Genomic DNA, 9,325 nt, shown 5'->3' with positions numbered 1-9,325 from the left:
GAGGTTCACAGATACCAGGAAAAGACCGTGAAAAGCCCCTCCAAATGTAAATAGTGGCTCTTTTCTGGGAAGTGGGATTACAGCGGATTTTTATTTTATACTCTTCTGCACGTTCTTTTTTGGTGTATTTTGCTTCATCCACAGTGAACATGTTTTTGCATCTGAGGAAAACAATAAATGTCATTCTAAAAGAAAGAAAATGTCCTCAGAAGGGAACAAAGGCTGGCGAGGCTGCAGAGAGGCAGGCAGTGAGCGGTGGGGGAGGCAGCTACATACACACGCGCTCACACCCGCCCGCAGCCGCACGCGCTCACACACACGCGCGCGCTCTCACACGCGCACACACACAAGCACGCGCTCACACCCGCCCGCAGCCGCAAGTGCTCACACACACGCACGCGCTCTCACATGCGCACACACGCACGCGCTCTCACACCCGTGCACACCACACACGCGCGCTCACACACAAGCACGCACGCACACGCGCGCACACCACACGCGCTCACACCCACCCGCACGCACGCGCTCACACACGCACGCACAGTCCCATTCTTCAGTCTCACAGCATGAGCAGCAAGGGTGAAATTCCAGAAATCTCCAAGGAAGAGAAAGGGTGGAAAAGAGGAGAAAGGAGAGGAAGACAGGGAAAGGCTGGGGGACGGATGGACAGACAGACACACGCTGCCCTAGCATGGGCCACGACCACCGTGGACATGAACGAAAGGCTCTAACCCCCTCCTTACTCTCGTGGTGGTGGTGGTTGTAACTGTAATGGGTTTTTCTTATGACAAAGGTGATGAAGGCTTCTGTGCTCATGGTGGACAATTTAGAAAAAAAAATCATGCTCTATTTTTTTGAATGAGCAAAAGAACTTATGAATGGGAGTGACCCATGGAGATGGAAGGAGAGGAAACTGCAAGGAAACCACAGAGAGGACACGCGGGAGGCAAGAAGCACGTGGAAGGGCACACACTCACACAGGCTGGGCAAAGGGCAAGTCGAGAAGGCTGCAGAGAGGGAGTGGTGGCAGAAAGGCAAGCAGACAGACAGGCGGATGGTGTCCGGGGAGCCAGACAGGTAGACACACACCCCCACCATGCACCCCCAGTAGTGCACACAACATTCAGTGAGACCCAAGAGATGGGCAGGAGGCACAGTCTCCCACAGACACAGACACCCCCCAGCCCCAGCGTCTTCAGAATGGATTTTATGAATGAATGAAAGTGGATGTGGGAACCCCAGGGTGAGAGCAGAACGGAGGCAGACAGACAGAGGTGCCCAGAGACCAAGGGGCAGGCTGAGAGAGACACAGAGTGGCTCAGAGACAGGCCAGGGAGATGTGACAGAGACTGAGAGAGGCAGAGAGCCCCAGAGAAGAACAGAGGGAGCATGAGACAGAGACAGAGGGAAGGAGTGCGCACACACACGCACGCACGCACACAGAGCACACACACGCACGCACACACACGCACGCACGCACACAGAGCACACACACACGCACGCACACACACACATGCACACACACGCACGCACACACACACATGCACGCACACACACACACACGCACACAGAGCACACCTGCGAGGAGGCGCCCAGGCTTACGAACCGACTGGGGTCTGCTCCCCAGCAGGCTCTCAGGAGCCCCTCCTCTTGGGAAACGGGACCCAGAGGGGACTTCAATTGTCTTTTCTGTGCTTCTCTGTATTTTCTAAACGTTCTGTCATGAAGATGGATGCATTACTTTTGGAATCAGGAAAAAACACATGCCTGGAAAGAAAAAAGAAGAGAAAGAAAGAAAAATGGTGCAGAGAGAGAGGGTGGAGATGAAGCTACAGGGAGCAAGTGGGGGGAAGCCATCAGGCAGACACCTGTGCACGCGCACACACACACGTGTGCACGCATGTGCACACAGTAGGACTGACTGCAGCAGAGAAAGGCTTCAGCTGACCAAGTCTTCAAGTCTCAGACCCTCAAACATGCCAATACTCAGAAAGAGACTGGGGTGCATTTATTGATCACCTGCTGTGTGCAGGCTCCTGGGGTTAGGTCAGGGTCCCAGCCTGTTCCCCACAAGCCCAGCTCAGTCTGGGGTGGCAAGTCTTGGCTGAGCCAGAGGCCCGGGCAGGGAAAGCATCTCCCAGAGGAGGATCCCAAGGCCCAAGAGCACAAAGCAGGGCCTGAGGGTGGAAGAGGAGTTTGCCAAACAGAGGAGAAAGAGGTCGTGGGAGAAAGGGGGCCCACTCACCAGTTTGAGGACAAAGCTGAGCACAAGGACGAAGGCTTGGAGGAGCAGAAAGGCATGGTGTGTGAGAGACAGACAGAGAGAGAGAGATAAAGACACAGAGACAGAGACAGAAGGAGAGAGAGAAGGAGAGGAGGCCCAAGGGGCAGGCAGGGCCTGAGTGTGAGGGCCTGGCAGACCAGGAGGTGGGCTCTGTTACCTGCACGATGGGGATTAGACAGCTCTAGGTTTGGGGGGATTGTTTCTGATCCCTGAAGGGAGCAGAAGCTGGGAGACCACAGAGGAAGCCAACAGAGTCCTTCCAGGGAGAGATTGGGGTGGCAGGCAAGAGGGGGGAGGTGGCGGATGGAAAGCTGCTTAGGGGCCAGTCTGGGCACTTCAAGATGGGTTACTAGGGGATGGGGAGGGCCAGCCCGGCCTGGGAAACCAGGAAATGGTGGCAATCTCCAACTCTGGAGCCTTGGGGGACCAGGTCTCAGGGGGACAGGGTGAGTTTTGTGGTATCTATGGGATATGGGGGATGTGAGGACCCCTCAACATGGCACCCCAGGAGTGCGAGGCCACAGAGAGGGTAACCGTGAAAAGCTAAGACCCCAGGACAGAGCCTCCAGGGAGCCCCAGCAGGTGAAGGGTGGACAGAGGGAGTGGAAGGAGACACTGTCACACACACACACACAGAAACACACACACACACATACACAGAAACACACGGGAGGCGGACGAAGGGGGAGACAGAGCCTGCGGGAGGAGGCGGGAGCAAGGGGAATACGTTGCATGAGACACAGTCAGACATGGCACATCTGGAAAAATTGAGAAGGGAGGAGAGAGCGAGGCCAGGAGAAGGAGAAAGAGGGAGAGAGTGGCGGGAGGCAGAGAGAAACAGCGACAGAGACGCAGTGGGTAGAGAGGGGATGAGAAAGAGACGGTGATGGCGGAAGAGAGAAGAGTCAGAGACAGAGACAGACCACAGCAGGTGGGGGACAGGGGCAGCGAGCAAAGGGGGGCTGGAGGGGAGGTGGGGAGCCGGGCACACCTCTCCCCCACCCTAGAGCCAGGGCAGATTGCAGTAACGCTTTAGAGACAGAGAGAACAGCCTACGGGAGGAGGGAGAGACGCGCGTGCGCGCGCACACACACACACACACACACACCCCGGAGACACTGGAGGGGTGTTGATTGAATGGAGGGAGAAAGCCGGTGACTCACAGAAGCACAAAAGCAAGAACCCCGCAGAGAGGGGCCGGGCAGGGGCGCTCCCTCTCTCTCTCTCTCTCTCATGCTCAAAGAATGACAATGACCCCCAGGTCTAGAGCAGAGAGAAAGGAAGAAGTACAGCGTGGTGAGACAGTCAGACAGACAGACCGAGAGAGAAGCAGTGTGTGCGGCATCATGAGACACACACAGAGCAAAGCATTCAATGCTCAAACGGAGCACAAAGCCACCTAACGCTCCAGGGATAAAGATATGACAATCGGACGGACAGAAAGACGCGAACGTGTGTGCACACACACACACACACGCACACACGCACAGGGTGAGAGAAAGCTGGGGCAGGAGACACTCAGAGGGGAAGGGGGCCAAGGGGCCAGGACACATGCCCCCCTCTCTGTCTTCCCTCTCATCACCCACAAGTCCCTCTACAAACATGCCTGGAGGGGAGCCCTATCCTGGGCGTGGGGGGCCCAGAGCTGAGCAATCAATGGCCCAGACTGACAAACGGACACCACCAGCGCACAGTGGGCAGGGAGCTACTCTGGAAGCCCCTTCCCTCCAGAAGCCACCGGGAAGACACACTCTGCTTGGGGGTGGGATGGACAGGGGAAGGCTAAGAGCAATCCACCAGTCTACAGCGGAGGTGACTTGGAACCAGGTGCCCAAACACCAAGGGTAGGGCAGGAGAGGGCACTTCAGGCAGAGAAAATGGCAGCTGCAAAGGCCTGGAGCGGTGAGAATGCAGGGGGAGCTCTGAGAGTGGGAGGCCATCTGTAGCTGGTGTGCAGAGTGACAGGGAAGGGATAAGGCTTGAGAGGTGATGAGAGAAAGGTGTGAAGGGGTTTGACACCCAGGCTAAGGCCTGGACTGTACCAGGGGCTGGCTAGGATAGAGGGGATTGAAACACTGAAGGACAGAGTTGATGTCTGGAAAGGATGATGGATGGCAGTGGGGGCACCAAGTGGTAGCAGGAGGAGAGACTAAAAAAGGGAGAATTGCAGGGGGGGTGAAGAGGTGGCCACAGCAGGTGGCTCAGGACGGAGGGTGAGAGATGCTGCTTTGGAAGTGGAGGTTCTGGAGCTGGCCCCAGAGTGGCCAGGATCATTCCAGAAACAGAGGGCCCGGAAGGGAGAGTCCAGCTCTCCCAGGACGGGACCCTTGAGATTCAAAACGGATGCATAGTAGATTTTAAAAAGTGTGGTCTAGGCATGCAGTGGAATATTATTCAGCCATGGAAAGGAATGAAATACTGATAAAGGCTACATAGATGAACCTCAAACATCATGCTAAGTGAAAAAAACAGACTCAAAAGGTCACATGGTGTATGATTCCATTTATATGGAATGTCCAGAAGAGAAAGGTCCTTAGAAACAGAAATCAGATTGCTGGTTACCAAGGATAGGAAGAGGGGAGGGGAGATGGGAAGTGACTGCTTGACGGGTCCAGGATTTTGTTCTGGGGTGATGAGAATGTTTGGAAACTAGACAGACATGATGGTTGGACAATGCTGTGAGTGCACTAAATGCCACTGAATAGTTTAACAACAAGGCTGGCTGGTTAGCTCACTTGGTTAGAGCGTGATGCTGAAAACACCAAGGTCACAGGTTCAGATCCCCTTACTGGCCAGCCGCCAGAAAATAAAAGAAAGAAATGGTTAATTTTGCAGATCCCCATACTGGCCAACTGCCAAAAAACCAAACCAAACCAACGAACCAACAAATAAATAAATAAAATGGTTAATTTTATGTTATGTGTATGAATTTCTTCTCAATTTAAAATGTTTTAATTAAAAAGATAAATAAAAGGATGCACTGAAGTTCCACAAGCAGGCAGGTGAGGAAGGGGATTTCTGGGCAGAGGGACTGGCGTATGCAAAGGTTAGAAGCATGAAATGAAGGGCTGTGGTGGGGATGAGGGAGGGGAGGCTGGGGGGGCCTTAGAAGCAGGAGATAGTGGGCGGAGGTGGGAGCCTCGGGGGCTGCGAAGCAGGGAGTTGCAGGATCAGGCTGCCTTTCAGAACTGGCACTGGCCACTGTGTGGAGAAAAGGGTCCAGAGGATAAGACAAGAGTCAGGGAGACCAGGGAGACGAGGCAAGGACCTGAGCCAGCCATGTCCCATTTCTTTCTTTTTTTTCTGGTGGCTGGCCAGGGAGCAATTCAGCCGAGATTACAGGGGAGTAGGGGACAAGTTAGCCACAGGGTGGACAGAAGGGAGCTGGGGGCTGCCTCCCTGGGGACTGGATGGACAAGAGGAGGCATTTCTGCTGCATCCCAGCCAGACCAGCCTTGGAAATTAGCTTGTTCAGTCAGTGAGCAAGTACTGAGCGTCTCCTACGTGCTGGGCACTGTTCTAGGGCTGGAGACGCAGCATCAGACGAGACAGACATAGTCCTGCCCACGTGGGGCAGAGGGTGGTGTGAGAGACCGAAAATAAACCAAAAAATCAATATGTAAGGTGATGGCAGGGAGTGATGAGTGCTAGGAAGACAAACAGAGAATGCTATTTTAAACAAAGTGGTCAGATAAGGCCTCTCTGAAGAGGGGACATTGGAGCAGAGGCCTAACGGAGGTGAGCAAGTGAGCACACTATCTCTGCAGAGAGAGTGTGCCGGGCAGAGGGGACAGCAGTTGCAAAGGCCCTGGGGTGGGAGCAGCATGTTGCATTTAAGGGACAGCAAGGGCAGGGTGAGTGGAGCAGAGGACGTGGCAGGAGGAGGTGGCAGTGGATAAACTTGCTCAGAACCCTAGAGCCAAAGTGCTTTCCTTGTAGGTCAAGGCAAGTGCTTTGGATTTGGTTCCACAATGGGGCACCCCTGGAGGGAAATGGGACCCCAGCAAGCACAGGGGGGAGGAAAGAACAGAAGAGCATGCCAGGCTGCTGCCCAGCCCATTCCAGCCTTGACCCTCTCAGGGTCTGTTCATGGAAGACTCAAGTAAACCCGGAAAATTTCCCAGCAAATTTGCCCAGCAGCAGAAAGACAACAGGAGGGGTGAGAGTGGGGAGCAGCACAGACGCAGGCAGGCCAGATGCAGGAAGGAAGAGAAGAAAGCTCGAGAAAGGCTCAGAGGGAGAAAGGGAGGGGCCCGGAGAGCGGGAGCGGTGAGGCGAGAACCCCACACCCGTGGGCTGCTGGATGACGCGCACACGCAGCGCACAGGGCAGGGAGAGGGGTCTCAGCCAGGGCCCCCTGACGCATGCCGCCTGCTTGCGGCTGGTGAGGCTGCGAGACAGACAGTGATGTGCAGTCCCTGACAAAGCCCCCAGGACAGGAGATGCAGAGAAAGAAGGGGAGGGGGAGGGAAGGATGTGAGCCAGACAGCGAGGGGGTGGGGATGACGTGTGGCCAGACAGACAGACAGGAGCCTGTGACATGTCCAGAGAAGGAAGGACACATGGACAGAATCACCCAGACAGACCCCTGCATTCAGGGAGGCATAGCCAGGCAGGCTCCTCCCAAGACACACAGACAGACACACCCCAACTCATCACTACACACTAACAGAACTGACCAACAGACACGCACACGCCAATACAGACACACAAAGAGACATGGAGACAGATGGCTGGCACGTAGCAGGACAAGTACAAAAACCAACAGACCTCCATCCACACACACAGAAACAGCCAGCCAGAAACCCACGTCAGGACACACAAACTGTCAGACACACACACACTGACAAAGAGAAACAGATACACACACACAAATCAGACACTAGGATGCTGGACAGTCAAATGCACACACAAACATATCCACTGACACACCAAGAGACAGGCAGAACAGACACACACACTCCGACACTCAGAGACAGGCCTCAAGTCCCCTGACACAGACAGGGATGCTCAAACCTTCACTGTGAGACACACCAAAATGCACACACACATGGCCGTGGGAGAGATCGGTGAGACGTGCACAGGGCAGGATGGAAGGAAACGAGGGTGGGTGGACAGGAGATGGTGAGGAGGAGGACAAGTGCGTGAGACCATATGCCTACACCCCAGCAGACCGGACTCGGGGTCCCTCTACCAGACCAGGGGGCCGGGGCACGGATATGCCTGTGTCCCCAGGACTGCCCCACAGCGGGCCCTCAATCAGTGAGTGTTCACCGAATGTACAACCAAATCCGCCTGATGCAGGCCAGAGCACTCCAACAGGTGACAGGGAAGCCAGGGCGGGGACTGCAGCATGGCCCAGGAGGGGAGACAGGGTCCAAGTCAAGACGAGGCACTGTGGGGGGAGAAGAAGGAATGGGACGCGGCCCATGTGGGGGCCATGTGGACAGGACATGGGCAAGGAGTGGAGCGGGTATGAGGATTAGCACTGGGTCCAGCTGGGTGTGGCTGGGCATGCAAGCAGTGTTCCCCAGGGGCTCTGAGTTCCCTGGTGAGGTGCCCACAGAATGTCTCGGAGGCAGGTGTACAGGGAGATCAGACCTCAGGGACAGAGACCAGGGGTGGCCCCTCCAAAGGGGGAGGTGAGACCCAGAGTGGGGAGGCCACCAGCAACACAGCACATCCGAAGGGCAAGACATGGAATGGGAGCCTTCCTGGAGGTGGGGGAGGCTCCAGGGTCAGTGTCACAAGGCTCAGAAACTGACACGTCCACTGAGTTAGATGCCCGAGAAGTCGAGGATGATAAGAACAAAGCAGGTGGCCAAGATCATGGTGGGCGTCATTCCGGGAGTCCAGCACAAATGCAGCCGGACAGGGAACGGGTAAGAGGTACAGACAAGACAGCTTGGGACGGGGAGGGGAGAATAGGGTGGGGGCTGGGCAGTCGTTCTGCAGCCGGGGAGATCGACTGTGATGAGTGGACAGGTCTGGGGCTCCAGCACCCAGCTCTGAGATCCTGGCTGGAGACCCCGACATCGGTGGCTCATTTGTGGAGCAGAGCATTTGCCAAAGGGGTCAGGGAGTGCGAGGGGAGGAGGAGGAAGGCAGGCCAGACAGGCACAGAGTGGGAAGAGCTCTCACCCACCCCTCAAAGACAGCAAGGGAAGGGAGGAGGGGAGGGAGGGCCAGAGAGAGGAAAAGGGCCAGGCTCACCTGGAAAGATCTAGAAGGAGCCCCAGGAGTAGGAGAGAGAGAGGGAGGAAGCAGAGAGCAAGGGGAGGCGGTGGGCAAGCAGGAGAGACACACACACGCACACGCACACACACACGCACACGCACGCACGCGCGCGCACACACACACACGCACGCACACACACGCACACTCCTGCGTGACGCACAGAACAGAGGCAGAATTCAATAAAGACTCGGAGACAGAGCCCAGAGCGGGGCGGGAGCGGGAGGGCGGAGGGGAGGGGGTTAGACTCACACAGAGCCCCCTAGGAGGGAGTCAATAATGTTGACTGAGTGGAGGAACAAAGACAGAGACTTCCAGAAAGGGAAGCAACAGCTGGGAGAGTTCCAAGACAGACAAACAGACAGAATGTCACACACGTACACAGTGAGAAAAAGCCCCAGGCAAGTTTTGGATTTTAAACAATGGGCATAAACAGTGCTGGGGTGAAGGCTCCAGAGAGAGCCTGCTGGCAGCCAGGAAGGTTTGTTTCTTGCTCCGGGTGGCAGATCCACAAGTGTGGACGCATGTGAAATTCATCAAGGTTTTTCACTTCAGATTTGTGCATTTTATGGTATGTACGTTAAACCCTGATTTTTAAACATGAGAGAAAGGATAAAAGAGGGAAGGAAAGATAAATGCGTCAGACAGGGAGACAGGAAAGGGGACGCACACATGCAAATGATGCCCCCCGTTAAGAACAAACCTTGACGACATCAGAGAAAAAAGGAAATGAAAAGGGAATGCGACCAAGAGAGAAAGACAACTCCGAGACTCTCACGTGGAAAGGGAGAGACCCCCCCCCCCCCC

The sequence above is a fragment of the Galeopterus variegatus genome, unplaced genomic scaffold (genome assembly GCF_000696425.1).
Source record: "Galeopterus variegatus unplaced genomic scaffold, G_variegatus-3.0.2 Scaffold59, whole genome shotgun sequence".
Taxonomy (NCBI): domain Eukaryota; kingdom Metazoa; phylum Chordata; class Mammalia; order Dermoptera; family Cynocephalidae; genus Galeopterus; species Galeopterus variegatus.
The sequence above is the reverse complement of the archived record's forward strand: the minus strand, read 5'-3'. Positions refer to the sequence as shown.